Source organism: Loxodonta africana, unplaced genomic scaffold, assembly GCF_030014295.1.
Source record: "Loxodonta africana isolate mLoxAfr1 unplaced genomic scaffold, mLoxAfr1.hap2 scaffold_100, whole genome shotgun sequence".
NCBI lineage: Eukaryota > Metazoa > Chordata > Mammalia > Proboscidea > Elephantidae > Loxodonta > Loxodonta africana.
The window spans coordinates 285597-299170 of NW_026974869.1; the positions used below are offsets into that span (position 1 = coordinate 285597).

The 13574-nt window shown below is 38.0% G+C and overlaps 1 pseudogene; it reads right to left on the reverse strand.

Moving 5' to 3' along the window:
* Nucleotides 1-3198: 3198 nt before the first annotated feature.
* On the reverse strand, nt 3199-5137 carry LOC100655127 (olfactory receptor 4C13-like; annotated as a pseudogene).
* Between the last annotated feature and the right edge of the window lie 8437 nt (nt 5138-13574).

The following is a 13574-nucleotide window of genomic DNA, read 5'->3' on the forward strand; positions in this document are numbered from 1 at the left end:
ATCTTTATTTCTAAGGAGCATTCTGATTGTATTTATTCTAAGACTGTTTTGTTTACTTTTCTTGCAGTCCAACACATATTCAGTATTCTTCACCAACACCACAGTTTGAATACATCAGTTCTTCTATGGACTTAGGTCTAAATCAGTCAGGGTTGGCTCTGAAGGTAATTTTTCAAAAGGGGTGTTCCTGAAGCTATATCAGAAAAGCTTGTGTACAGAATACAAGTCCAAGGAAAGAGTGGAAAAAACACTGGAGAGACAGTAACATGGATTTTCAAACTGAAAGATAAATTAGAATAAAAACAGGAGAAATGAAATATGCATCAGATCACAGTTAGGAAGAAACCAGTTGAGCTACAGTTTCATGTTTGACAGATTTAGAGACTGATTCCACACCAAAAAGAAGTGTGACTGCCAAAGAGTTCATCTTATGGCCAACTTCATGCATTTCAATCAACAGAGGTCCATGTTTTCAAGGCAATCAAACCTTCAAGAACAGAGGTCTTATTCTCAATTATTTAGTCCAGGCCAAAGATCCTTTCATCAAAAGAAAACATCTCCTGAGCTGTTTACCAAAAATGGAAATGTTTAAGGTGGTGGGCTGTGGCCAACTCTGGGCCTATAGAAATATAATCTCTATGACTCTTCCTATTTCACTTCGTCCAAATGAAGTAGAATCAAATATAACAATATTTAAGGAAATAAAAATGGAATGAACAGAATCAAAGAACTTGGAAACACCTCCTGAGTTACCTAAGTAAACTACCTATAAACATAGGGAAACCTATTTAAGATCATGCAATGAGATGGTGGCACAGTAAGGAAAAAAACCAGTGTCTACTGATCCTGAAGCTGGTGTTCTTACCCTCCACTGTGTTTCACAGTCATAATATCTTGCTAATTATTGTTGCATCTTAGAGTCCTCTGACTTCTCGAATAAAACCTATGATACCCATGAGGTGGGAGGCTAGAACACTATGTCAAAGTGTTCTATAAAGACATCTATGGCATACATTCATCTTGTGGTTGCAAACTTTGTTTTTTAAAAGAACCAAAACTTATTTGCAACCAAGTCTTATGAATTAAGTAAGTTCTTTAGCTGAGAAATCTTCCCTTGACCAACTGAGGAGTAATGATTTCTCTTTTCTTGTACACCTTATGCTTAAGCCACCTCTGGAAGCAGTTTGAGAAGAGGAGTCTCAGATATATACTTAATAATGTTAGATTCAAGTAACAATATAGGAAATTTTTAATACAGAAATTGATATGTTACAATGTGTTTTGGGGAAAAAAAAACAGCACTTAATTACCACTAAGGAACCCTGGTGACCCAGTGATTAAGAGCAAAGTCTGTTAACCAAAAGATCAGCAGTTTGAATCCACTAGCTGCTCCTTGGAAGTCCTATGGGGGCACTTCTACTCTGTCCTATAGGATCTCTATAACTCAGAATCAACTCAATGGAAATGGGTTTTTTGTTCGTTTCTTTGTTTAAATGATTTTAAGTCTAATAAAATATCACTTCCTATGACACATGGAGCCCTGGTAGAATAGTGGTTAAAAGTTTGGCTGCTCCCAAAAGGTAAGCAGTTCAAATATATCAGTATCTCTTTGGACTATAGGGTGCTATAGGGTTGCTGTGTGTCAGAATCAACTTGATGGCAACAAGTATGACATAAAATTAAAAAACAGACCATAACTAAGTATAACTGAGTCTAGCACAAAAGAATTACATATATAATGAAGAAGTCATAGGATGTGAAGTGAGGATATTTGGGCTCAAGGCTGATTTATTTGTTCTATGATCTAATTATTTAAATTTTATGACCCCCCTATTTTTTTTCCAGTAAAATAATAACGTTAACTAAACTTCAATGTTATACGGTCATTGTGACCACCAAAGGACACTTTAAAATTCCACATAGGTTTAAATACAATTAAACCTGTAATAAATTAAAAGTTTATTACTGAAAGCTTTTACTTGACAGGACAAGAAGCCCATATAATTATCAACATTGGTATATTGTCAGTGTGCTGAGAGAGTATTAGCAAGTATTTTCTTTCTAAACTGTCCTAGATACCAGTAGCCAATATGGGTTCTGAGTAACAACAACTTATATGTGCAAGTCAGTTATACAACTCTGCAATTAGAGAAGAGAATTTTCAATTTGCAACAAAGCAAGAAAGGCTTTGGTATAAAATAAAGGCTGCCTTTGATCCTGATACAATTTGAAATGGTTGAAAGAATATGGGATTTGTAATTAGAACAAATGCAGATTCAAATAGCTCTGCCTCTGACCTTGGGCTGATCATTTAGCCCTTTTTAACTTAATTTTTATCATCAGTAAATCAGAATAATTGTTGCAAAGTGTGATATGAAGGATCACTTTTGTGTGGCCTGTCTAGCCACGGTCTTGTAACTCCCAGCGGCACTCTGTGGTAGGGTAATTGTGGCCCACCAAAGGGATTGGTCAGTTTTGCCACCCAACTGGGCTTGAAATGAGCCACACCAAATGGGGTAAAGAAGAGATCCCACCGCCACCAAAGAATAACAGCCAGAATCCTTTGAACCTGGGTTTCCTGTGCTAAGAAGCTCCCGGAAGAAAGAGACCGACAGAGACAACCAGCTATAACCCTGAAGATGGTGAGAAGTGGTGGGAAGAAAGAACTGGCAGGAGAAGGCTTGGTGGGCTTCCTGGCCCATGAAGAAAGTTGAGTGCCTTTGGGCACATGCCTAGGACCAGGGAGAGGTACACCTGTGAACACAGCTGGGAAGAGGCTGTCCTGATGGAAGAGCTGTATCTTGAATGTTCTTGGGCCTGAATTGTAACTGTTACTTCTCTAATAAACACCATAATCATCTGAGTTCTGTGTGGCCGTTGCAATGGATTACCGAACCCAGCAGAGAAGTAGAGAGTGCCATGGAGGGACAGTTGGTATCAGAATTAGTAAAGATGGCTGAGAGAGGAGGCATGTCTGACTTCTGCAGGGAATCAGGCTTGCGCTGTTGATTTTGATTCTCCTTTCCCCTTGTGAAGTTAGAGGATGTCAGACACCACCTCCATGCCATTCTTGTGTAAAGGTTCTATGGGGGTTAAGTGATATAGGTGGGAAAGAGCTATATATATACATACATATATGCATATGTATACATACATATGTACACACACACACAAACCCACATACATATATACGTAAGATAAAAATATAAAGATTATGATAGAATTAAAATCTTCATATTGGGTCATTTATTATCTGAAATTACATTTCTTTTCAATAACATTTTGGTGGCATTTTTTACTTCTGCATTCTTTACTGTGTAGATAATGGGATTTAACATGGGAGTGACAAGGGTATAGAATACAGATACTCCTTTATCCATAGAAAAGGTGACCACTGGTCACAGATATGTAAAAATACAGGGCACAAAGAACAAGACAACAACAGTGATGTGGGAGGTACAGGTAGAGAGGGCCTTTTTCCTTCCTGCAGAGCTATGAATCCTCAACGAATGCAGGATGAAGACACAGGATACCAACAACATTACAAAGGTAATCACAGACATGACCCCACCATTGACAGCAATCAGGAGACCAACAAGGAAAGTGTCTGTGCAGGCAAGTTGTATTGGGGGAAGATGTCACACACGAAGTGATCCATAATGTTGGGACCACAGAATGGGAGCCAGAAAGTGACAAGAATCTGTCCAATAGAGTGGAAAAAAAACCCTGTCCAAGACACCCCCACTAAAAGGCAGCATATATGGTGGTTCATGATGGTCACATCGTGCAGAGGTCTACAGATGGCCACATAACGGTCATAGGCCATGACCACAAGGAGGGCAACCTCAGAACCACCTAAGAAATGTTCAGTAAAGATCTGTGTCATGCAGCCATTGAAGGAGATGGTTTTTGTCTCAGAGAGCAAGTCAGCTAGCATTTTAGGAAGTATGGAAGAGGAGTAGCAGGCATCTATTAAAGATAAGAAGGCCAGGAAGAAATACATTGGGGATTTCAATGTCTGACTGCAGATTATGGTGACCACAATGAGCAGGTTTTCTGAGACGGTGACAATGTAGGTGATAAACAAAACAACAACTAGAAATCTCTGCATCCGAGGATTCTGTGTAAGTCCTATTAGAATTAAATCAGTCACATTCATCCTGTTTTCTTCTGCTTCAGTGCTGATGATGAACACAGATATTGGGATTATCCTGTAAAGACAACATTTTTAATAGCAGGGTGATAAGCATTTCATATTTTCTGTTTTCAAATAAGACCAAAGCATTTTAATAAATAAACTGTTTTCCTTCCTGGCATACAGGAAGAGAAAAAACATGCTTTTTCTATTTTACAAAAAGATTAGAACCATTGAAAACTGTCTAATCCAGCTTCTTCTATTGATGCTGGAATCCCATCTACAACATCTTGTGACAAGTGGTCACTGGGCATTTGCTGGAGGACATCCGGGCATAGGGAGCTCATCACATTATAAATTCCTTCTCAGCCAGCAAGAAATGTTAGAGAACTCATATATGTGTGTGTGTGTGAATCCCTGGTGGGACAATGGATAAGCACTCGGTTGCTAAACAAAATGTTGGCACTTCAATCCTACCAGTCGTTCTGTGGGAGAAAAGACCTGACCATCTGCTCCCATAAAGATTTCAGCCTAGGAAACCCTATGGGGCAGTTCTACTGTGTCAATTATGGTTGCTGTGAGTCAGAATCAATCACACAACGCACAGCAAAAATGACACACACACATATACATACACAAGTGTGTGTTTGTGTAAGTATTTGTATGTATACATATATGTATACATATACATATCTGTATACAAGGAGCCCTGGTGAAGAAGTGGTTAAGAGCTACGGCTGCTAACCAACTATTGATTCTGGTTTCACACACTGTCGATACACAGATTAAGACCAAACCACCTGGCTCTTCCATTCAAGAGCCCTTTAAATAGGCCACAGAGAAGCAAAGCTGTGCCTGCCTTCTTCACCTTTTTATCCACAGATCTACTTTAATGGTTGACTCAGGGTGGTAGTCAATAAATATTAAGTGTGCAAACAAGTTGGAAGACAATTTACTTCTTTCTCCTGTGTTTTCTTTTTCCAAAATAGGAGTGTTCACCATCTTACCTAGAAAAACAATTTAATAAAGTGTTGGAAAGTGAGCAAGATATACTCCTCTCAGCCCTTCAGATCTATTCTCACTCTTCTCCTCCATGGTGGGCTTCCATGGTGTTCCTCAACCAGGCCTCCTTCTTCTCTGGCCAACAGGAAGTGCTAGATAAATGTTAGGAGGACAGGGTGGGAAGAAAAGAATGTCAGGGTTTATTCTCCTGGGACCGTCCCGTGGTTTATAAGTTAACAGGGTACCTTTAACTAGGGTTACAGCTCTTGTTGGGTGGATATCTCCTACAGTTATATTTCCTTTTGTAGTAATTTCTTCCCCTTGTTCCCTCAGGCCTCCTGGTGGTAATGATTTCCTACTGGTAGCTAGCCCTGGCAAGCTTTATCATCACCCTTAACTAATTTCCTTCATACCTTGATAAATAATCTTCATTAAAATTTTTTTTTTAATCTGCCTTTTTGAGCATGCTGTTTCCTATTAGGACTCCAATGGATAAGGAAAGTTTGTATTTTTTCTTTGTAAATAATAGAAATAATTGAAAAAATTCTAGGTTATTTAAAAATTATCTCTACTTCTTTTGATGTATAGCTGCTGAATAAATTTAACTTCTGTGAGAAAAAAATTGTGAAAGACTTTGAAATATTAAAAAGATTACTGGCTGTCTTCAATGAAAAGCTATGTGTTGTCTATAGCACTCCCCTTGGGGCTACATGATTCTATGAGGGTTATGCCTTTCACTGTCTTTGAGCTATTTTACAACTTTTCCAGTTATAGAAAACTGATAATGCAAATAATTCTTGTCCATAAAATTGAAAATATTGTCTGAAGAGGGTTCAATTGATTTCCCTCAGTTATTGCAGATAAAGTCAGTTTTGCGTCTATTTGTAAATTCATGACACATCCCTGATTGAACAAATGTGCTACACTGGATTCTCCTTTAAATGGATCATAACTTACTCCTGGTTCCCTCCTTAATTAATGTGTTAAACAAAAACTTTGTCATGTATTCATTTTATATTTGTATGAGACCCATGATTTTATATTTTTTGGAAAAGTCTTTTGTCTTCGTGTATTAGAATTACTTAGAGAGGAAGCTGAAAAACTCTCAAAAATCCTGATTCTCTTTCTCTGTGTGTTATTGCATCATGGGTTTTTCTGTATTATTTTATTGGTGGGAGTTGTTTTAATTCATTTCTAAAATCTCTTTTTGAGACATTGAAATCAAATATAAACAATATATGATATTAAAGAACATTTTATCAGCCCCTCTAACTCCGTTCCCAAACAAAATTAGAGAAAATGAATGTCATGGATTTAATTATGTCCCTCGAAAAATGTATCATTTGGGCTGGACCATGATTTCCAGTTTTGTGTGGTTGTCTTCCATATCATGATTGTAATTTTATGTTAAAGAGGATTAGGGTGGGATTGTAACAGCCTTACCCAGGTCACATTTCTGATGCAAAGTAAAGGGAGTTTCCCTGGCATGTGTTCTGCACCAGCTTTTAACTCTCAAGAGATAAAAAGGAAAGGGAAGCAAGCAGAGAGTTGGGCACCTCATACCACCAAGAAAACTGCACCTGGAGCAGAGTGCGTATCCTTTGGATGTGGGTTCCCTGTGCTTGAGAAGCTGCTCAACCAGGGGAAGATTGATGGCAAGAAATCTTCCTCCAGAGCCAACAGAGAGAGAAAACTGGCCCCTGGAGCTGACACCCTGAATTTGGATTTGTAACCTGCTAGACTGTGAGAGAATAAATTTCTCTTTGTTAAAGCCATCCACTTGTGGTATTTCTGTTATGGTAGCACCAGATGACTAAGATAATGAATACCCTTATTAATCAAAATAAAACCTGTGGAGTCTGGGGAGAGGTGGGGGAGAAGGATTACCTAATCAAATATAGTTTTGAGATCCATTTAGTAAGCCATTTACCAAATATTTATTAAGCATCTATTCAAACAAAGTCTCTACACTCACGTAGCATACATTCTAGTAGGGGGAGACAGAAAATAAGCTAATAAAAAAGAAAGTAGATAGCATTTCAGATTGTAACATCTGCTATGGGGAATATTAAGCAGGGTAATGGATATTTGGAATCTGGGGGTGGGGTGCTGTTTTCTATAAGGTAGTCAGAGAAGGCCTCTTTGAAAAGGGAACATGTAAACTAGACTAGAAAGAAGTGAAGAAAGATGCAAGAAGACGGCTAAGGAAAGAACATTCCAGACCAAAAAAAAAAAAAAAATCAGTAAGTGAAAACACTCTGAGGAAGGAATGTGTTTGGCATCATTGTCTAAAGGAGATCAGTATGGCTGGAGAGCAATGAACAAGGATTGATAAGTGGCAGGTCTGATAGGGCTTTGTAGATCATTTTAAGGGGGTATTAATTTATTCTAAGTGAAAAACAAAGCCATTGAAAAGTTTTGCACAGCAAAACAGCGTGGTCTGAATCTTAGAATTGATTGTTCTGACTATTGTGTGGCGAATAGACTATAGAGGGGCAATAGTAGAAGCAGGGAGATTATTAGTTAAGAGGATATTGTAAGAATTCAGCAGAAACTTGATTGTGATTTGCACCAGGATGGGCGTAGTGGAGGTAGATATATGATGACGGTAGCTTCAATACTACCTGCTGATGGACTTGATGTGGGCTGTCAGAAAGAAAGAAGGGTAAGAACTATTCCAAAGTTTTGGACTTCACCCCATGAAGGGCATTGTTGACCTTTACTGAGACAACCTCACGTACAGATGCCATGATTAACGTGGGTAACGTTTACTTGGGTGCCTTTGAAATGCCAGGCACATTTAATCCTTGTATCAACATTGAGTCATACATTGTTATTATCTTTTTTTAGAAGATAAAATAACTAAGATAGAGAGAGGGTAAGGAAGTTTTTGGATGTTAGTCAGTAAGTTGTAACCCTAGTCTTACACTGAAATAAAGAGTTAGCAAAGGTAATTCTGTAAAATGTGTTTAACCTCTGAACCTCTCAACTATTTTCTGTCAAATGAGAACAACTAGCTTGAAGGGTGGCTGTGAGAGTGTCAAGACTACTAGCTCTGCAATTGGCCCAAAGTAGAGGCACAATCAATATCAACTACTTTTATTCTTACTCAAATTTTTAAGAGTAGGGTAAGTTTACTGCCTGTGAAAGTTCATAACATACAACTGTGACTATTGAAATTATACTGTTCTTTCTATGAGGCTGTAAATATGCCACCCAAAAGCAACTACTTATAAAAAAAGATGAGGAAACATTTTACTCTCATTTATCTGCGAGGTTTTTAAGAACCTAGCATGAGCCTTTTATGTTTTTTCTTCTTTATCAAAGTGATTGTAAGGTATTTCACACACACATGCACACATACACCATCGCCACCACCACCACCACAAGAACCACCACTATCACCAGAATTAATGGTCAATTTTGGCTTTTGAGTAGATAGAGGCAGAATCTCTCACACGATTAGTGTTTTAGTATGAAGGTGAAATCTAATTTTCTGACATCAATATATAGATTTTCTTGCAAGGTAGTCACTCACTGATGCCCTCCCCTTCAATCCCACTTTTTTTTTCCTTATTGCTAAGCATTCCACATCCCCAAGAAGATCTCTGCTGTCCACTGGTCTCCCACCCTTTCTCATACCTCCTTCTTATCTTTACCTCCATTTTTTAGATCTCAGAGTGAGTCCTGAGGAAATTAAGGACTGAAGAAATTAAGCCTACTTTCCCGACAGGACATATGAAAATGTTTCATAAATTATAAAGTTCTGTATAAAGGTTAAAAAAATTTAGGCATTATTATTACATGCATTGATCAAAAACTAATATTAAATGATTGCTTCTTATATTCTTATATGCTAGGCAGTGTGCAAAGCACTTCACATAAATTATCTCTTTTAATTTTTTTTAAAGCACTATATATAGTAGGAAGGTTATTCTTTCTATTTTGCATATAGGAAAATTGAGACATAGAGTTAGCCTTTTAACCCAGAACATATGGTTAGTGAAGAGCAGGTCCGAAGATCTAATTCAGCTCTCTCTGGCCTCAAATCCTGCTCTTGACCTTGACCCCATGTTATCTCCCATGTAAGAACTTACCTAAGTAGTTACTATGATCCTTCTTTATTATTTGTCTATCAAGAAAGGCTTTAAGAAGACTCTCATCCTAACTGGGGGAGGCATAAAAATGGATTCAAAAAAACACTTAGGAATTTGAACTATGCCTATCTCTCTAAGTCCCCTGAGAATTGTCCATCTTCCCTCTCAGGAGAATTTAGAACAAGAATTTAGAACTACTTACATGCTTCTTTGGGGCCCTGGTGGCACAGTGGTTAAGAGCTACAACTGTTAACCACAAGTTTAGGAGTTCAAATCCACTAGCCACTCTTTGGAAACCCTATGGAGCAGTTCTACTCTGCCCTATAGGGTCACTATGAGTCGAAATAAACTCAAAGGGAAATGGATATATACTTATTTGTTTAAGTCAGTTAGTAACGTATTACTACCCCTGTCCAAATAGTATTTCTAACCCACCCTAAATTCATCATTAAAAGTAAGTAGGCCCCTGAGTGGCACAAACAATTTTCATTTGACTACTAACCTAAAGGTTGGTGGTTTGAACCCACCCAACAGCTCTACGGAAGATAGGCCTGATGACATGCTTCTGTAAAGATTACAGCCAAGAAACCCCTATGAAGCAGTTCTACTATGTAACACATGGGGTAACCATGAGGTGGAATCAGTACGATGGCAACAGGTTTGATTTTGATTTTTTGGATACTATATTGAACACTTAGTATTTGCAATCCACTTTCACATTTAAACTCAAATAACCCCATGTGTATATTATTCCTGATTCACAGATGGGAAAGCCTAGGCTCAGAATGCTTCATTTCACTTGCACAGTGTGGTGTAACTACTGAGCAGTAGAACTAAAAGCCAGCTTATTCTGTTTCAGTTCCGTTATGTGTTCTACCTAACTTAAGAGTTCTACAAAATCAGAAGTCTCTGAAAAGAATTGGACCCCATTTTCCTACTGAGCAGAGTAAAATCCTATTCATATGACATTATAATGAGAATTTTCTGAGAATTTAAGTACGTACAGGCCAGAATGTGATTATATATAAATAAGCAGATAGATGATAGATGATAGATGACAGATAGGTAGATAAACGATGAATAGATGGATGCGTGGATGTATGGAGGGATGGATAGATGGATGAATGGATTGGTTGGTCGGTAGCCTGGTCTGTTGGTCGGTCAGTACGTAGGTAGATAGATTCTTTTCATTTTGAAAATGAGGAAACTGAGACTGAGAGAAGAAATAGACATTTACAAAATTGCACATTCAGACTGTGGTAGACTAAGTATTCAGATTTCCTGAGTCTCAACCTGTTTATCGTTTCCCTACATGGAATAGCTGATATTCTCACTTGTTACAGAGTGATTCAAGCAAAAGGTATTGCTTTGTTTGTCTAATTGATCTATATAATTACTTCAGTAACTGTAATGGATTGAATTGTGTGCCCCCAAAATATGTGTCAACTTGGCTAAGCCATGATTTCCAGTATGGTGTGATTGCTCGCCATTTTGCCACCTGACATGATTTGCCTATGTGTTGTAAATTCTATCTCTATGATATAAATGAGTTGGGATTAGAGGCAGTTAGGTTAATGAGACAGGACTCAGTCTACAAGATTAAGTTGTGTTTTAAGCCAATCTCTTTTGAGATATAAAAGAGAGAAATGAACAGAGAGACAGAGGGACCTCATACCACCAAGAATGTAGTGCTAGGAGAAGAGTATGTCCCTTGGACCTGAGATCCCTGCACTGAGAAGCTCCTAGTCCAGATGAAATTTGATAATAAGGACCTCCTGACAGAGCAGACAGAGAGAAAAGTCCTTCCCTTGGCACCAGTGCCCTGAATTTGGACTTCTAGCCTTATAGACTGTGAGAGAATAAACTTCCGTTTGTTAAAGCCGTCCACTTGTGGTATTTCTGTTATAGCAGCACTAGGTAATAAGACAGTTACCCACATTGGTTTCCAAATGATACCAGCCTTTTGGGAAATGAAGATGTTGAAAGATCATAAGCAAATATAGCCTTTGAATTTGTTCTAAAGGATTTATCATATAAAGACAAATCACAAAATGTAAAGATCAAAATCTGTCTTTCCATCTTTTTCCAAGACAAGCAAGTAAATTAAATTTGAATGTGTTAAGAATCACCCCCACATTCTTCAAATATCTTTGGTAAGCTACAAACACAAACCATATATTAGGGAAAAGGATGGATAATTCAGAAAGCAGAATCAAAATCCCAAAGGTATTTTAGGACAAGATGCATGGAAAAATCACTACCAGAAGTACTAGACAGATAACCAAGGACCTGGAAATAACATGTGTCTAAATAGGTTGTCAAATATCTATGGAACATCACTTCTGTTCACCTCTCATGTTTCCCCTTTTTGAACGTAAGTGGGTATAGAAGTTATCCCATACCTGTCAGAGCATTGTACATTGGGCGGGAGATGGGGGCAGTGGAGATTAGGAAGCAGGTAATGTATCTCTAGTTCATAGGTCTTCAGATTGAACGGAACTACACCTCAGGAGTCTCATCCACACTTGGACACGATTTAGATGATAAGATACTGACCCTTAAGTCAGAACTCGATACTGTCATTGGATGAGGGTTGAGAGAGGGACCTTGTGAAAGGGGACAGTGAGTATATTTTTCTTGTGGAGGGGATGTGCATTGTTGAAGCCAAAGGACATATTGTGGCATATTATATTTCTACCACATTATATCCTGTTATATATGCTTTTCCAGAATATTGCCACTTCCTCCTCAAATGGTGGCGTCTATGCCCTTTCTATTTGAACATGGAAGGGAATTTATGACTCTGGGGACTAATAAGATATGACAGAAGTGATTCTACCTGACTTCCAAGGTTAGATAAAATAAGAAAATGCGCTTCTACCTTGCTCACTCTCTTGGTACACATACTTTTAGAGCTCTGATTCACCATGTAAAAGTCTCCATGGTTGAGAAACTATATGGACAGACTACATAGAAATAGAGGGAGATGCCCAAACAGTGCCAGTTATTCCAGCCATCACTTTTCAAGACTTTCGAGACCAGGTACCAGATATATGATAAAGAAATCTGTTAGATGACCTCATCCCCAATCACTTCTGATTTTAACCTCATGAGAAACCATGAACCAGAAGTACCCAGCTGAGCTGCTTACAAATTCATGACCTAGAGAAACCATCTGAGATAATAAAGTGATTGTTGTTTTCAGCCACTAAATTTTGGAGCAATTTGTTATATAACTATAGTATCTGAAACAATGCAGTAATTTAAACACTATAGTATTGGCTCATAGATAGACGAATTGATGGAAAAAGAAATTCAAGAAACAGAACAATGGATCCATAGATATTTTATATATAATAGTGATGGCATTGCAGGGTAGTAGGAAATGGAATGGTTGTTCAATATATGGTGCTGGAAAAATCTAGTTATCCATATTACCACCTCAAACACTACCTTAAAATTCAAGCTCTATATAGGTTAAAGACATAAATGTGAAAAGCAAAGCTTTAAAACTTTTGAAGTAAATTATCTTTTTAACCTCCAAGCAGGGAAGGACTTTGAGAAGTAGTTGCATTGACCTTTCCTTCTGAAACCAGCTTCCTCATCTCTGGATCACAGCTTAGATTGTCAATTCTTGACCTCAACTGGGTCCACTCCAATATCCAAAAGCCAGCTCCTCCAATCCCTCCAATGATTATGTAAGTTTTTAATTCTGCGTACTGAAACTGCACACACACATTTGTATGTGAATACATGTGGATCTGTTTCTGATCACACATGGGTTCGTATCTGCCTACTGAGATGACTGTTTGACTAAACACAGGTCTATATCCATTTACACATGATGCTATAGTTTACCATACAATGGCATGTATCTGATCACATATGGCCTGTATTCAACCACACATGGTTTTTTATGTGACCTCACAAGGGTCTGTACTCAACCAGGTATGGATCTGTATCCAGCCAAACATGGATTTAGCTATAACCAACCTCCCATATATCTGTATTCCATCCTTGGGTGGTGCAAGTGGTTTGTACTGAATGAATAACCTGAAGGTTGGTGATTTGAACACACCCAGCAGCACTGTGAAAGAAAGGCCTGTTGATCTGGTTCTGTAAAAATTACAGCCAAAAAAAAAAAAAAAAATCCTGTGTGGAAGTTCTACTTTGTAACAGATGGGATCATCATGAGTTGGAATCAATTCTACGGCAATGGGTTTGGTTTTTGGTTCTGGCCATGGGAAAATTTTTGATTTGGTCCAATGAGATGTAATTTGGAAGAATTAATTGGTATGTAATGTCTTATTTGAATAGTTTGCTAGTGTTTTCAGCTGTGG